We start from the raw sequence: 18,922 nt of genomic DNA on the forward strand, positions 1-18,922 counted from the left end.
ATCGATGGCGGTTATGATATCGTTTAGGACCTTGAGTGTGGCTGACCAGCTCTGAAACCAGATTGCATAGCGGAGAAGGTACGGTGAGATTCGAAATGATCAGTAATCTGTTTGTTAACTTGGCTTTCAAAGACCTTAGAAAGGCAGGGTAGAATAGATATAGGTCTGTAGCAGTTTGGGTCTACAGTGTCTCCCCTTTTGAAGAGGGGGATGACCGCAGCAGCTTTCCAATCTATGGGAATCTCAGATGATACGAAAGAGAGGTTGAACAGGCTAGTAATAGGTGTTGCAATAATTTTGGCAGATCATTTTAGAAAGAGAGGGTCCAGATTGTCTAGCCCGGCTGATTTGTAGGGGTCCAGATTTTGCAGCTCTTTCAGAACATCAGCTATCTGGATTTGAGTGAACTTGCAGACTTGTTTACATGCTGCTGTGCGTTTTGTTGCTAACTTTACTTTGCTACCTGACAACTTTACGGCTTTTACTTTTTAATTATGTTATATTTTTAGTTTTTCCCTCACTCAACTTTTTTTCATTCAACTTTTTCACTCCGGACGCTTTATCTGGACATGGTTCGTCAGGACCTCCAAAGCTAAGTAGTAACATTAACTTGATGCCTTCTAATTGCAGTCGCTGTACTCATATACAGGAGAACGATCGCCTTACGGTGAGGATAGCTGTGCTGCAAGCCCAGCTTCAGCTTCAGTTAGGCAAGGGTAATTTCAGTGTAGGAAAGGATGAAACAGCGTCTGTGCCACCAGTAAGTACAGATAGTAATATAAATCCCCTCGCACGGTCCCCGCAGCCGGACAACTTTCTCATGGCTTCTGGAGGGAAATGCTGTAGGAATGCTCAACCGGTGTCGCTCATTCAGTCGACAGAAACTTTCAACCGGTTCTCCCCATTAAGCAGCGAGTCGGAGTCAGAGGCCAAGTCTTCTCTGGTCTCTACTCCTCCCGTTACGGGGTCTGAGATGCCGAAGTTTCCCACCATTACCCGCAGTATTAGACTTAAAACGAATCATCCAGCGATCATACACTGTTTACCAGGGGGCAGGGCTACCGATGTTAAGGCTAATCTGAAGATGGTGCTGGCTAAAGCTAAAACTGGCGAGTGTAGAGAGTATAGGGATATTGTTATCCACGTCGGCACCAACGATGTTAGGATGAAACAGTCAGAGGTTACCAAACGCAACATAGCTTCAGCGTGTAAATCAGCTAGAAAGATGTGTCGGCATCGAGTAATTGTATCTGGCCCCTTCCCAGTTAGGGGGAGTGATGAACTCTACAGCAGAGTCTCACAACTCAATCGCTGGTTTAAGACTGTTTTCTGCCCCTCCCAAAAGATAGAATTTGTAGATAATTGGCCCTCTTTCTGGGACTCACCCACAAACAGTACCAAGCCTGGCCTGTTGAGGAGTGACAGACTCCATCCTAGCTGGATGGGTGCTCTCATCTTATCTATGAACATAGACAGGGCTCTAACTCCCCTAGCTCCACAATGAAATAGGGTGCAGGCCAGGCAGCAGGCTGTTAGCCAGCTTAGTGGAGTCTGCCACTAGCACAGTCAGTGTGTAGTCAGCTCAGCTGTCCCCATTGAGACCGTGTCTGTGCCTCGACCTAGGTTGGGCAAACTAAACATGGCGGTGTTCACCTTAGCAATCTCACTAGAATAAAGACCTCCTCCATTCATGCCATTATTGAAGGAGATCGTGATACCTCACATCTCAAAATAGGGCTACTTAATGTTAGATCCCTCACTTCCAAGGCAGTTATAGTCAATGAACTAATCACTGATCATAATCTTGATGTGATTGGCCTGACTGAAACATGGTTTAAGCCTGATGAATTTACTGTGTTAAATGAGGCCTCACCTCCTGGTTACACTAGTGACCATATCCCGCAAAGGCGGAGGTGTTGCTAACATTTACGATAGAAAATGTCAATTTACAAAAAAAATAACAGACGTTTTCGTCTTTTGAGCTTCTAGTCATGAAATCTATGCAATCTACCTGGGCCATATACAGCGTTCCTCACTGAGTTTCCTGAATTCCTATCGGATCTTGTAGTCATAGCAGATAATATTCAAATTTTTTGTGACTTTAATATTCACATGGAAAAGTCCGCAGACCCACTCCAAAAGGCTTTCGGAGCCATCATCGACTCAGTGGGTTTTGTCCAACATGTCTCCGGACCTACTCACTGCCACAGTCATACTCTGGACCTAGTTTTGTCCCATGGAATAAATGTTGTGGATCTTAACCTGTTTAGGATAGGGGGCAGTATTTTCACGGCCGGATAAAAAACGAACCCGATTTAATCTGGTTACTCCTGCCCAGAAACTAGAATATGCATATATGCATATAATTTGATTTGATTTGGATAGCAAACACCCTAAAGTTTCTAAAACTGTTTGAATGGTGTCTGTGAGTATAACAGAACTCATATGGCAGGCCAAAACCTGAGAAGATTTTATACAGGAAGTGCCCTCTCTGACCATTTCTTGGCCTTCTATAGCCTCTTTATCGAAAACAGAGGACCTCTGCTGTAACGTGACATTTTCTAAGGCTCCCATAGGCTCTCAGAAGGCGCCAGAATGGGGAATGATGACTCTGCAGTCCCTGGGTGAAAAACAGTAGCGCATTTGGATAGTGGTCGATCTGAGAACAATGAAACGGGCCGCGCGTGCACGTGAAGAGTCCATTTTACATTTTCAGTCTTTGAACGAAAACAACGTCTCCTGGTCGGAATATTATCGCTATTTTACGAGAAAAATCGCATAAAAAATAATTTTAAACAGCGTTTGACATACTTCGAAGTACGGTAATGGAATAGTTTGAAATTTTTTGTCACGATATGCGCCGGCGCGTCACCCTTCGGATAGTGTCTTGAATGCAAGAACAAAACGCCGCTATTTGGATATAACTATGGATTATTTGGAACCAAAACAACATTGGGTGTCAAGTACAAGTCCTGGGAGTGCATTCTGACAAAGAACAGCAAAGGTAATCCAATTTTTCTTATAGTAAATCTGAGTTTGGTGAGTGCCAAACTTGGTGGGTGTCAAAATAGCTAGCCATGATGGCCGGGCTATCTACTCAGAATATTGCAAAATGTGCTTTCACCGAAAAGCTATTTTAAAATCTGACATAGCGATTGCATAAAGGAGTTCTGTATCTATAATTCTTAAAATAATTGTTATGTTTTTTGTGAACGTTTATCGTGAGTAATTTAGTAAATTCACCGGAAGTTTTGGTGGATATGCTAGTTCTGAACATCACATGCTAATGTAAAAAGCTGGTTTTTGATATAAATATGAACTTGATTGAACAAAACATGCATGTATTGTATAACATAATGTCCTAGGAGTGTCATCTGATGAAGATCATCAAAGGTTAGTGCTGCATTTAGCTGTGGTTTTGGTTTTTGTGACATTATATGCTAGCTTGAAAAATGGGTGTCTGATTATTTCTGGCTGGGTACTCTCCTGACTTAATCTAATGTTTTGCTTTCGTTGCAAAGCCTTTTTGAAATCGGACAATGTGGTTAGATAAAGGAGAGTCTTGTCTTTAAAATGGTGTAAAATAGTCATATGTTTGAAAAATTGAAGTTTTGGGATTTTTGAGGAGTTTGTAATTCGCGCCACGCCCTATCATTGGATATTGGATCAGTGTTCCGCTAGCGGAACATCTAGATGTAAGAGGTTAATGTTTTTCCTCATAATCCTGGACTATTGGACCACCATTTTATTACGTTTGCAATCGCAACAAATAATCTGCTCAGACCCCAACCAAGGAGCATCAAAAGTTGTGCAATAAATTCTCAGACAACCCAAAGATTCCTTGATGCCCTTCCAGACTCCCTCTACCTACCCAAGGACGTCAGAGGATAAAAATCAGTTAACCACCTAACCGGGGAACTCAATTTAACCCTAGATGCAGTTGCACCCCTAAAAACTAAAAACATTTGTCATAAGAAACTAGCTCCCTGGTATACAGAAAATACCCGAGCTCTGAAGCAAGCGTCCAGAAAATTGGAACGGAAATGGCGCCACACCAAACTGGAAATCTTCCGACTAGCTTGGAAAGACAGTACCGTGCAGTATTGAAGAGCCCTCACTGATGCTCGATCATGCTATTTTTCCACCTTAATTGAGGAAAATAAGAACAATCCAAAATTTATTTTTGATACTGTCGCAAAGCTAACTAAAAAGCAGCATTCCCAAAGAGAGGATGGCTTTCACTTCAGCAGTAATAAATTCATGAACTTTTTTGAGGAAAAGATCATGATCATTAGAAAGCAAATTACGGACTCCTCTTTAAATTTGCGTATTCCTCCAAAGCTCAGTTGTCCTGAGTCTGCACAACTCTGCCAGGACCTAGGATCAAGGGAGACACTTAAAACACACAAGTGTTTTAGTACTATATCTCTTGTCATGACGTTGCCCTCTTTGAGTACAGCGAGCACAGTTGACCCCCTCCCCCTCTACCATCCCCCTACTTCTGCACCATCTCCCTCTGTCTCCTACACCCAGGCTGCTGTGGTCAGAAGGTGGTCGTAAATTCCAAAGGGAATGTCCTGCCTCATGGCCCCAGTTTTGAGACCGAGTGAGGTTTCATAGAGAGACAAAGGAATTCTTCCACCTTACAGGACAGGGGAAGCGAACGACATTTATGTTCTGGAGAAGGTATAAACGATCGGTGAAGAATCCAGCTACGAACTGGTCCGTTTGGTACAATTTTATGAAACTCATGAGAGACAATATGGCCATATTACCATAATAATGTTTATATAATAGCCTCAGCTATGGGACACATCTAAATGGTTGTATCAACTGAATGAATAAGGATAAAGCTATTTGGAATATGTTGAGATGCTATGTACTGATGTTAACCTCTCTAGGGTATGTGGGACGAAACAGCTAGTGGAATCCCGTGGCGCGTTATTCAAATACCTTAGAAATGCTATTACTTCAATTTCTCAAACATATGACTATTTTACACCATTTTAAAGACAAGACTTTCGTTAACCTGTTAGGGCTAGGGGGCAGTATTGACACGGCCGGAACTCATATGGCAGGCAAAAACCTGAGAAGATTCTGAACAGGAAGTGGCCTGTCTGACAAGTTGTTGTTCATCTTGGCTCTTTTTATTGAAGACTGAGGATCTTTGCTGTAACGTGACACTTCCTACGGCTCCCATAGGCTCTCAGAGCCCAGGAAAAAGCTGAATGATATCGAGGCAGCCCCAGGCTGAAACACATTATCGCGTTTGGATAGTGGCTGGTCAGAGTACTCTGAGACTCAAGCTCGTGCACGAGATGTTTTTATTTTCTCTCTCTTTGTACGTATACACGCTTTCCCGGTCGGAATATTATCGCTTTTTTACGAGAAAAATGGCATAAAAATTGATTTTAAACAGCGGTTGACATGCTTCGAAGTACGGTAATGGAATATTTACAAAAAAAATTGTCACGAAATGCGCCATGCTCGTCACCCTTATTTACCCTTTCGGATAGTGTCTTGAACGCACGAACAAAACGCTGCTATTTGGATATAACAATGGATTATTTGGGACCAAACCAACATTTTGTTATTGAAGTAGAAGTCCTGGGAGTGCATTCTGACGAAGAACAGCAAAGGTAATAACATTTTTCTTATAGTAAATCTGACTTTGGTGAGTGCTAAACTTGCTGGGTGTCTAAATAGCTAGCCCTGTGATGCCGGGCTATCTACTTAGAATATTGCAAAATGTGCTTTCACCGAAAAGCTATTTTAAAATCGGACATATCGAGTGCATAGAGGAGTTCTGTATCTATAATTCTTAAAATAATTGTTATGTTTTTTGTGAACGTTTATCGTGAGTAATTTAGTAAATTCACCGGCAGTGTTCGGTGGGAATGCTAGTCACATGCTAGTCACATGCTAATGTAAAAAGCTGGGTTTTGATATAAATATGAACTTGATTGAACAAAACATGCATGTATTGTATAACATAATGTCCTAGGGTTGTCATCTGATGAAGATGATCAAAGGTTAGTGCTGCATTTAGCTGTGGTTTGGGTTTATGTGACATTATATGCTAGCTTGACAAATGGGTGTCTGATTATTTCTGGCTGGGTACTCTGCTGACATAATCTAATGTTTTGCTTTCGTTGTAAAGCCTTTTTGAAATCGGACAGTGTGGTTAGATTAACGAGAGTCTTGTCTTTAAAATGGTGTAAAATAGTCATATGTTTGAAAAATGGAAGTTTTTGCATTTTTGAGGTATTTGAATATCGCGCCACGGGATTACACTGGCTGCTGAGTAGGCGTCCCACCTAGCCCATAGAGGTTAATCTAACCACACTGTCCGATTTCAAAAAGGCTTTACAACGAAAGCAAAACATTAGATTATGTCAGCAGAGTACCCAGCCAGAAATAATCAGACACCCATTTTTCAAGCTAGCATATTTCGGTGTTCCTCGAGGTTCCGTTTTAGGACCACTATTGTTTTCACTATATATTTTACCTCTTGCGGATGTCATTCGAAAACATAATGTTAACTTTCACTGCTATGCGGATGACACACAGCTGTACATTTCAATGAAACATGGTGAAGCCCCAAAATTGCCCTCGCTGGAAGCCTGTGTTTCAGACATAAGGAAGTGAATGGCTGCAAACTTTCTACTTTTAAACTCGGACAAAACAGAGATGCTTGTTCTAGGTCCAAAGAAACAAAGAGATCTTCTGTTGAATCTGACAATTAATCTTGATGGTTGTACAGTCGTCTAAAATAAACTGTGAAGGACCTCGGCGTTACTCTGGACCCTGATCTCTCTTTTGACGAACATATCAAGACTGTTTCAAGGACAGCTTTTTTCCATTTACGTAACATTGCAAAAATCAGAAATGTTCTGTCCAAAAATGATGCAGAAAAATGTATCCATGCTTTTGTGACTTCTAGGTTAGACTACTGCAATGCTCTACTTTCTGGCTACCCGGATAAAGCATTAAATAAACTTCAGTTAGTGCTAAATACGGCTGCTAGAATCCTGACTAGAACCAAAATATTTGATCATATTACTCCAGTGCTATCCTCCCTACACTGGATTCCTGTTAAGTCAAGGGCTGATTTCAAGGTTTTACTGCTAACCTACAAAGCATTACATGGGCTTGCTCCTACCTATCTTTCCGATTTGGTCCTGCCGTACATACCTACACGTACGCCACGGTCACAAGTCGCAGGCCTCCTAATTGTCCCTAGAATTTCTAAGCAAACAGCTGGAGGTAGGGCTTTCTCCTATAGAGCTCAATTTTTATGGAATGGTCTGCCTACCCATGTGAGAGACGCAGACTCGGTCTCAACCTTTAAGTCTTTATTGAAGAATCATCTCTTCAGTAGGTCCTATGATTGAGTGTAGTCTGGCCCAGGAGTGTGAAGGTGAACGGAAAGGCACTGGAGCAACGAACCGCCCTTGCTGTCTCTGCCTTTCTGGTTCCCTTCTCTCCACTGGGATTCTCTGCCTGTAACCCTATTACAGGGGCTGAGTCACTGGCTTACTGGTGCTCTTCCATGCCGTCCCTAGGAGGGGTGCATCACTTGAGTGGGTTGAGTCACTGACGTGGTCTTCCTGTCTGGGTTGGCGCCCCCCCTTGGGTTGTGCCGTGGCGGAGATATTTGTGGGCTATACTCGGCCTTGTCTCAGGATGGTAAGTTGGTGGTTGAAGGTATCCCTCTAGTGGTGTGGGGGCTGTGCTTTGGCAAAGTGGGTGGAGTTATATCCTGCCTGTTTGGCCCTGTCTGGGGGTATCATCGGATGGGGCCACAGTGTCCCCTGACCCCTCCTGTCTCAGCCTCCAGTATTTATGATGCAGTAGTTTATGTGACGGGGGGCTAGGGTCAGTCTGTTATATCTGGAGTATTTCTCCTGTCTTATCCGGTGTCCTGTGTGAATTTAAGTATGCTCTCTCTAATTCTCTCTTTCTTTCTTTCTTTCTTTCTTTCTTTCTCTCTCTCGGAGGACCTGAGCCCTAGGACCATGCCTCAGAACTACCTGGCATGATGACTCCTTGTTGTCCCCAGTCCACCTGGCAGTGCTGCTGCTCCAGTTTCAACTGTTCTATGGAACCCTGACCTGTTCACTGTGATTACTATTATTTGACCATGCTGGTCATTTATGAACATTTGAACATCTTGGCCATGTTCTGTTATAATCTCCACCTGGCACAGCCAGAAGAGTACTGTCCACCCCTCATAACCTGGTTCCTCTCTAGGTTTCTTCCTAGGTTTTGGCCTTTCTAGGGGGGTTTTCCTAGCCACCGTGCTTCTACACCTGCATTGCTTGCTGTTTGGGGTTTTAGGCTGGGTTTCTGTACAGCACTTTGATATATCAGCTGATGTAAGAAAGGCTATATAAATACATTTGATTTCATTTGATTTGAAGGAGAAGTGGGGGAGGTTTGGGCGAGTTGCTGTGGGGCTGTTGACCGGGGTAGGGGTAGCCAGGTGGAAAGCATGGACAGCCGTAGAAAAATGCTTATTGAAATTCTCAATTATTGTGGATTTATCGGTAGTGACAGTGTTTCCTAGCCTCAGTGCAGTGGGCAGCTGGGAGGAGGTGCTCTTATTCTCCATGGACTTCAGTGTCCCAGAACTTTTTTGAGTTTGTACTACAGGATGCAAATTTCTGTTTGAAAAAGCTATCCTTAGCTTTCCTAACTGCCTGTGTATATTTGTTCCTAACTTCCCTGAAAAGTTGCATATCACGGGGGCTATTCGATGCTAATGCAGAACGCCACAGGATGTTTTTGTGCTGGTCAAGGGCAGACAGGTCTGGAGTGAACCAAGGGCTATATCTATTCCTAGTTCTACATTTTTTGAATGGAGCATGCTTATTTAAGATGGTGAGGAAGGCACATTTAAAGAATAAACAGGCATCCTCTACTGACGGGATAAGGTCAATGTCATTCCAGGATACCCCAGCCAGGTCAATTAGAAAGGCCTGTCCGCAGAAGTGTTTTAGGGAGCGTTTGACAGTGATGAGGGGTGGTCATTTGACCGCTGACCCATTACGGATGCAGGCAATGAGGCAGTGATCGCTGAGATCTTGGTTGAAAACAGCAGAGGTGTATTTGGAGGGCGAGTTAGTTAGGATGATATCTATGAGGGTGCCCGTGTTTACGGATTTGGGGTTGTACCTGATAGGTTCATTGATCATTTGTGTGAGATTGAGGGCATCAAGATTAGATTGTAGGATGGCCGGGGTGTTAAGCATGTCCCAGTTTAGGTCACCTAGCAGCACGAGCTCAGAAGATAGATGGGGGGCAATCAATTCACATATGGTGTCCAGGGCACAGCTGGGGGCAGAGGGTGGTCTATAGCAAGCGGCAACGGTGAGAGACTTGTTTCTGGAAAGGTGAATTTTTAGAAGTAGAAGCTCGAATTGTTTTGGTACAGACCTGGATAGTAATACAGAACTCTGCAGGCTATCTCTGCAGTAGATTGCAACACCGCCCCCTTTGGCAGTTCTATCTTGACGGAAAATGTTATAGTTTGGGATAGAAATGTCAGGGTTTTTGGTGGTTTTCCTAAGCCAGGATTCAGACACGGCTAAGACATTCGGTTGGCAGAATGTGCTAAAGCAGTGAATAAAGCAAACTTAGGGAGTCAGATTCTAATGTTAACATGCATGAAAGCAAGGCTTTTACGGTTACAGAAGTCAACAAATCAGAGCACCTGAGAAGTAGGATTGGAGCTAGGCACTGCAGGTCCTGGATTAACCTCTACATCACCAGAGGAACAGAGGACAAGTAGGATAAGGGTACGGCTAAAGGCTATAAAAACTGGCCGTCTAGCACGTTCGGAACAGAGAGTAAAGGGAGCAGGTTTCTGGGCACGATAGCATAGATTCAAGGCATAATGTACAGACAAAGGTATGGTAGGAAGAGTGTACATTGGAGGTAAACCTAGGCATTGAGTAATGATGAGAGAGATATAGTCTCTAGAGACGTTTAAACCAGGTGATGTCATCGCATATGTGGGAGGTGGAACAACATGGTTGGTTAAGGCATATTGAGCAGGGCTAGAGGCTATACAGTGAAATAAGACAGTAATCACTAACCAGGACAGTAATGGACAAGCATATTGATATTAGGGAGAGGCATGCGTAGCCAAGTGATCGTATGGGTCCAGTGAGTGGTTGGGCTGGCTGGGGACACGGCGATTCAGACAGTTAGCAGGCCGGGGATAGCAAGCTAGCAGTTAGCAGGCCGGGGCTAGCAAGCTAGCATAAGGGCCTTAGAGGGACGTTGCGATGGGGGAAAGTCTGTTTTTGCATCCTCGTGCGGTGACGTCGATAGACCAGTCATGGAATTAGTAGGGTTCCAAGTAGAAGAGGGGTCCAAGTCCAATTGGCAAAATGGGTATAGTGGTCCAAGAAACTGGCCGATGGATCAGCTAACAGTCCAATATGCTATAGATAGCTATAGATATTACATGTCAAGACTCAGAAGTTACTGCGCTCTCACATATACACCACATCTCCGCATAGATTTCTCCTCAAACACCAAAAAATCTTACTCTCGCAAACTATAATTTTATTACAGGTGAAAATTCGAGGCAATGAATATGGTTGTCACTAGTTAACACAGCCACAAAGTCGTTATTATTATGTCTACACCCTGTCTATTTCTACAATTTATCTTCTTAAAATCACATTTTAAACCTCACCCTAACCTTAACCACACTGCTGACCTTATGCCTAACCCTAACCTTAAATCAGGTTTTCATTATTTTTATGATACAACCAATTTTGACTGGATGTGGATGTGTTATCTAGTGGAAACCAGATTTTAACGGTGGTAGTGAAGTAGGGACGATCGCCAAGGATAAAAAGGTAAGCTCTATAGTTTTTCAGTAAGAACCTAACCAACCAACTAATCAACTATGATTACAGAACTGAAATTGAAGTAGGTAGTTATTTGGTATTCTGTTATTAGAGCTGGCTATTGATTTGTCAGCTAGTAGCTAGTTAGGAAGCTAACTACGTTTAACCACATATAGAAATGACCAGGATCTTTGGTTTAACCAAGAGCATTGTAGCTAGCTAGCTAAGTTAACGACCTACTGGGCACACTGGTTGAATCAATATTGTTTCCAAATCAAACCAACGTGGAATAGACGTTGAATTGATGTCTGTGCCCAGTGGGGAAGGGTTAGTAGAGAAGGAGGAGTTGGAAGACCAGCATGACTGGGAGGGAATGAAGGAGGAGGGAGAGGCAAAGTGAGAACAGACAGGGAAGGCCCTCACTGGGGAAGATGCCCTTGATTGAGATTAGATGAGGGGGGCCAAGAGACTGATTAAACTCAGAACTAAATAGCCAATATTGTAAACCTCTAACTGCATACCTTTAGATACAGTCTATTTGAAATACATATTTGATTACTTTTACTCTGGCAGTTTTTGTGCAGTTACAATAGAAGAGAATGACCTCTAACTGTTTCTCTCTCTCCGTCCCTCTCTTCATGCAGGCCGACTTTCACTATGTGGTAGGGAAGTTGTTCTTTGCTTAGCTGACAGAGATAGGAGATACAGGAGTCCACTCTGTTCCAAGTACCTTGGTCCTCCTCTATTCAAAGCACTATGTGAACTTCCTGCAGGTAACCATGACTTTTGTCAAACACCCTCGTAACTTAATCATTAGTGGTACTGAGAGCTCCTCTAATTGCTTTGACACTGTCTCGAAGCATTGTTATTAGGACATTTGTCACATAGAGAGGAAGACTTGTTATTGACTGTGACAAACTGCTATTTATTTGGTTAGAAAGGTGCTTCTATATAGAGGATGGTTCTATACAGAATGTGTACAAATAGGTTAGGTAAGGGATGAAGTGAAAACCTATAGGAGGATAGCTCTCCATGATGAGGATTGGGCATGAAATGACAGCAGGCTGTTCAATACTGAGCATAATGACTGACGAGTGGCGTGGATTGGTACAGCTCAGCTCCACATGGTATGTTATCAATTATTTGGTTAAATGATTATCCATAGTTCAATGCATTTCTGTATACACTAAGATGTTAAAACTTTTTCTAAAGTTAAAAACTATTTCCTGACATCATATTTTTACTCTCTCACACTGCAGTTGTTCTCAGGAGACGGGTCAGTGTGTGAAGAAAACATATGTCTGACAAAGTGGAGTCAGGCTTCTACTTCATCGTCCTGGACCACTACACCTACGAGGCTGAGGACACCGAGATTGGACCTGTGAGTCACCTTTGACCTTGACATAACTTTCTTCTAAGCCTTTTGGAGTCATGGGTGTTCCCTAACTTATCTTGTGCCTTACACATTAAGAACACTAACACTAATACTAACATTGAGTTAGCCCATGTTGACTCCAATGCTTCCCATAGTTGTGTCAAGCTGGCTGGATGTCCATTGCATGGTGGATCATTCTTGATACACAATCGCAGTTCTTGACACAAACCAGTGCGCCTGGCACCTACTACCATACCTCGTTCGAAGGCACTTAAATCTTTTGTCTTGCCCATTCACCCTCTGAATGGCACAAATACACAATCCATGTCTCAAGGCTTAAAACTCCTTCTTTAACCTGTTTCATCCCATTCATCCACACTGATTGAAGTGGATTTAACAAGTGACAACAATAAGGGATCATAGCTTTCACCTGGATTCACCTGGTCAGTCTATGTCATGGAAAGAGAAGGTGTTCTTAATGTTTTGTACACTCAGTGTACATATCCCTCCACCTTCCTCAGTGGAGTTCTGGCTAGGTTATCAAACTCCAATGTATATGTACCTGTTATGTTGGTAAAGTTACTGGACCAGTGAGAGGAGGTGTTGATGGCAGTGATGCATCCCAGTGTGATCTAAACATATGATACTGGATATATATCATATATCCACATGGATATCATAAGGTGAATGCACCATTTTGTAAGTCGCTCTGGATAAGAGCGTCTGCTAAATGACTTAAATGTAATGTAAATGTAATCTAAACAAACACCTGTTGTGTCAACACTATTCCTGATGACGACAACCAGATGATATTCTTCCACCCCAGTAAACACACACTTAGTCTCTCTCCTGGTGTATGTTTGTTCTGTGTGAGAGGATGAGTAATGAGTCTGTATATGCAAGTGTGTGTGTTGTGTAGGATATACGTTTTGTGTATATGTGATCGACCACCTTGATTTGGTCGTATGTAGCAAAATTTGAAAATGTGTTTTTTACATTGGATAAAAGTAGAGACTCAAGTGCTAGAAAATGGTATATCATACACTGCAGTTAAGATACAAATGGGAAAGTAATTCTGCTTTGAAAGTTGATAAACTTTTGAGGAAATGGGCCTTGAATGTTTTGGGACACTTACTGGAGAGCTCTTCTTTGTCTACACCCATTCAGCATCGTTCACACTCTCTTAAGCCTTAGACACACCCATCTCTTTAAGGATTCAGATGTGAGGCCATGTGATAAGCAGTGAGTATGGTAGTGTACAACCAAAGATTAGTTCATACTACTTCTATCGACATGTCTGTATACAATTGTCGCAGTGACAGTTGTATACAGACGTTCTCGTTATGAAAAAGTATGAACACTAAAATGACAGGATGAATGATATCATCAGCCTGGGTATCCAAAATAGCATAACTGGTGCATTTTAATACCAATAAATCCATCCGTTTAAAAATGAATTTAGTGTTTGTCAATCTAGCAAACAAGCCAACTAAAAGCAACTTTCTTGAGCACTCTCAAACTTCCCATCATTCTGATTACGGTGGTCATTTTGTCACCCTCATCATGGCAAAGACACGGAGAAATGCATATGATGCAGCGTTCAAGTTGAAGGCGATTGATCTGGCTGTTGGAAAAGGAAATAGAGCTGCTGCACGGGAGCTTGGTCTTAATGAGTTGATGATAAGACGTTGGAAACAGCAGCGTGAGGAATTGACTCAGTGCAAAAAGACAACTAAAGCTTACTGCTAATTTTTAATTTTTTGTTACAAGCAGTGTTTCGTTAAAGCCTATTTATTTTTGTTACAAGCCGTGTTTCGTTAACCTGTTATGGCTAGGGGGCAGTATTTTCACGGCCGGATAAAAAACGTACCCGATTTAATCTGATTATTACTCCTGCCCAGAAACTAGAATATGCATATAATTATTAGCTTTGGATAGAAAACACTCCAAAGTTTCTAAAACTGTTTGAATGGTGTCTGTGAGTATAACAGAAGTCATTTGGCAGGCCAAAACCTGAGAAGATTCCATGCAGGAAGTGCCCTGTCTGACAATTTCTTGCCCTTCTTGATTATCTCTATCCATTACAGAGGATCTCTGCTGTTACGTGACACTTCCTACGGCTCCCATGGGCTCTCAGAAGGCGGCAAAAAGCTGAATCGTGGCTTTGCAGGCTCTGGCTGAAAAAAAGTTGCGCGTTTGGATAGTGGCTGGTTACAGTACTGTGAGACTCAGGCTCGTGCCCGAGTCGACCCCGTGCTTTATTTTATTTCGTCTGTTTACCTAAACGCAGATTCCCGGGCCGGAATATTGTCGCTTTTTTACGAGAAAAATGGCATAAAAATTGATTTTAAACAGCGGTTGACATGCTTCGAAGTACGGTAATGGAATATTTAGAAATCTTTTGTCACGAAATGCGCCATGCTAGTGACCCTTATTTACACTTCGGATAGTGTCTTGAACGCACAAACAAAACGCCGCTATTTGGATATAACAATGGATTATTTTGAACCAAACCAACATTTGTTATTGAAGTAGCAGTCCTGGGAGTGCATTCTGACGAAGAACACCAAAGGTAATCAAACTTTTGTAATAGTAAATCGGAGTTTGGTCAGGGCTAAACTTGGTGGGTGTCTAAATAGCTAGCCGTGATGGCTGGGCTATCTACTCAGAATATTGTAAAATGTGCTTTCACCGAAAAGCTATTTTAAAATCGGACACCTGGATTGCACAAAGGAGTTCTGTATCTATAATTCTTAAAATAATTGTTATGTTTTTTGTGAACATTTATCGTGAGTAATTTAGTAAATTCACCGGAGGTTTGCGGGGTGTATGCTAGTTCTGAGCGTCACATGCTAATGTAAAATGCTGGTTTTTGATATAAATATGAACTTGATTGAACAAAACATGCATGTATTGTATAACATAATGTCCTAGGTGTGTCATCTGATGAAGATCATCAAAGGTTAGTGCTGCATTTAGCTGTCTTCTGGGTTTTTGTGACATTATATGCTAGCTTGAAAAATGGGTGTCTGAGTATTTCTGGCTGGGTACTCTGCTGACATAATCTAATGTTTTGCTTTCATTGTAAAGCCTTTTTGAAATCGGACAGTGTGGTTAGATTAACGAGAGTCTTGTCTTTAAGAACTCTGCTGCACCAGGGAGCTAAAGTTATGGCACCGTGCTCCCAAAAGTCATGCATGACTTCTTAAATGTCCTTACACATACTTGTATGCTCATTTATGTGTTTCTTAACTAAAGGTCTAAGGAAGGTTTCTTATAGCTCAATAATCACTGGGCAAAAAGGGTCAATATCAGGGGTTATCTTTAACTATACATGTCACGTCCTGACCAGTAAAGGGGTCATTTTTGATATTGTAGTTTGGTCAGGACGTGGCAGGGATGTGTTTGTTTTGTGTGTTTTTCGAGGTTTTGTTGTATTTTCTATTTCTATGTTCCATTCTATGTTGTGTATTTCTTTGTGTTGGCCTGGTATGGCTCTCAATCAGGGACAGCTGTACACCGTTGTCGCTGATTGGGAGTCATACTTAGGTAGCCCTTTTCCTACCTGTCTTTTGTGGGAAGTTGATTTTGCATTGCTGTGTATGTAGCCTGCAAAACTGTCTAGCTGTCGTTCGGGTTCTTGTTTTTGTTTAGTGTTCAATAAAAGTTAAAGATGAGCACTCAACCCGCTGCGCCTTGGTCCATTCACTACGACGGCCGTTACAATACATTTCTGGATATCTGACATTTTATTAGATATAAGGAGTAGACATGCTCCAGACACACGTCCTTAATTTCATATACGGCGCTAGGATATTCTCTGTATTGAGACAGTTTCTACATGTATCCAATCTGGACCTCCGAAATCTCAAATTATTGAGCATGTGCTGAAAACTCAGAAATGCATCAGAAATCGTCATATGCTATGAATACAGTATTTGTCAATATGAAGATTACTAAAATTACAATAAAACATGTTTTTCTCAGTTAAAGGTTTGGTGAATGCATGGTGTTGCTTTGTCCTCAGTCCTCCTTTGAATGCTGTGTGTAACATGATGACATGTTAACCTGAGTTTAGCTGGTTAATCCTATTAATGTCAGATTACATTCTATTATTTGGCACTGGTTATGTACTGTTAATGTAGCAGGTTCTTCCTTTCATGTGTCCCTCCTGTACTCCCTGTTCACCCATGACTGCGTGACCAAGCAAGACTCCAACTCAATCATCAAGTTTGCAGACGACACAACAGTAGTAGGCTTGATTACCAACGAGGACTAGACAACCTACAGGGAGGAGGTGAGGGCTACAGGGAGGAGGGGAGTGTGGTGCCTGGAAAACAACCCCTCACTCAACGTAAATAAAACAAAGGAGATGATCGTGGACTTCAGGAAACAGCAGAGGGTGCACCCCCTATCTACATCGATGGGACCGCAGTGGAGAAGGTGGAAAGCTTCAAGTACCTCAGCGTTTACATCACGGACAAACTGAAATGGACAACCCACACACAGTGTTGTGAAGAAGGCGCAACAGAACCTCAGGAGGCTAAAGAAATTTGACTTGTCACCTAAAACCCTCAAACTTTTACAGATGCACAATTGAAAGCATCCTGTCAGGCTGTATCACCGCCTGGTACGGCAACTGCACCATCCGCAACCGAAAGGCTCTCTAAGGGGTGGTGCGGTCTGCCCAACGCATTACCGGGGTCAAACTACCCGCCACTGAACACTAGTCACTTTAATAAGGTTTACATATCTTGCATTACTCATCTCATATGTATATACTGTATTCTATACTATTCTACTGTATCTTAGTCCATTCCACTCTAACTTCGCTCGTCCATATGTATATAGTCTTATTTCATTCCTTCTTAGATTTGTGTATTGGGTATATGTTGTGTAATTTGTTAGATTTATTTTTAATTTTTTTAATTTATTGAATATTGAAAACATACAATATACTTGCAGTGAAGCCGCTCAATAACTACATCATACCAGTCATCCAACAGACTCCCATTCAAAGAGACACACAGAAGCATCCAGGGTCAATAACTACATCATACCAGTCATCCAACAGACTCCCATTCAGAGTGACACACAGAAGCATCCAGGGTCAATAACTACATCCTACCAGTCATCCAACAGACTCCCATTCAGAGTGACACACAGAAGCATCCAGGGTCAATAACTACATCATACCAGTCATCCAACAGACTCCCATTCAGAGAGACACACAGAAGCATCCAGGGTCAATAACTACATCCTACCAGTCAGCCAACAGATTCCCATTCAGAGAGACACACAGAAGCATCCAGGGTCAATAACTACATCATACCAGTCATCCAACAGACTCCCATTCAGAGTGACACACAGAAGCATCCAGGGTCAATAACTACATCATACCAGTCATCCAACAGACTCCCATTCAGAGAGACACACAGAAGCATCCAGGGTCAATAACTACATCCTACCAGTCATCCAACAGACTCCCATTCAGAGTGACACACAGAAGCATCCAGGGTCAATGGCATGTTGACCGATCTACCACCAGGCCAAAAAACGTGAACCCGAACCCTCCAAGATCCCCCCACAGTTCCCCAATAGCTGTCCCTCAACCATTCGAGACCCCTCCCACAGTCCCCCCCCCCCAGGAAGATAAATAAAATAAAAAATAAAAAATAAATTCCATTCCCCACCCCCAAGAACCCCCCAATGCAACAACAACTAAGAGAATGAACTAAAGAGAAAAAAGGAAGACAGAAGAAAACAGCAAACAACAATGCAAAAAAATAAATAAATAAATGTAAAACAAAGGACATCAAGGACAACTAAAATCATAACAACAATGCCAACTGTAAATGTTTACACATGTATGTGTGTGTTCTTGTATGTGTTTATTTGAATGAGAGTGTGTGTATATGCATGTGTACAAACACCTGCACGGCATCAGCCTCAGGCAAACCGGCATTAGTTGTAAAAACACTGCCACTTAGTGTCATTCAAATGTACTTTTTATTATGTTTTATTTTTAAGAACTCTACTGACCATCATTCTATCTCTCACACAGCAACTCCACTCCCACTTGTCTCCAATTCCACATACCAACCCTCAGCTTCCCTCAGCCCATTCCTTCTATCTTTGCTGGCCACCCACTTCGGGTTTCTAAGCAACACATCTTTCAACTATGCTGTGATGTTTAACGTTGTCACGACTTCTGCCGAAGTCGATGCCCCTCCTTGTTCGGGTGGTGCTCGGCGGTCGACGTCACCGGTCTTCTAGCCATCATTGATCCATTTTTCATTTTCCATTGGTTTTGTCTTGTCTTCCTACACACCTGGTTCCAATCCCATTCATTACATGTTGTGTATTTAACCCTCTGTTTACCCTCATGTCCTTGTCAGAGATTGTGTGTTTGTTATGTGCTCGTGTATTTTGTATTCGTGTGCGGCGGGTTTATTTTACCCATTTTATTTATCTATGTTAGTTTTGGAGTTTGCTTTTATTTCTTTATTAAACTACTCCAGTTATACCAAGTTGGTTTCTCCTGCGCCTGACTTCCCTGCCACCTACACACACGACGATGACAGAATCTCTGACCAACCATATGAAGTCAGCTGGAGAAGGTACCCCGGACATGGAGGTGGAGGAGCACGTCCAGGAGCATGCGGAGAAGCTTCACCATCTA

This window comes from Salmo salar, chromosome ssa14 (genome assembly GCF_905237065.1).
Source record: "Salmo salar chromosome ssa14, Ssal_v3.1, whole genome shotgun sequence".
NCBI lineage: Eukaryota > Metazoa > Chordata > Actinopteri > Salmoniformes > Salmonidae > Salmo > Salmo salar.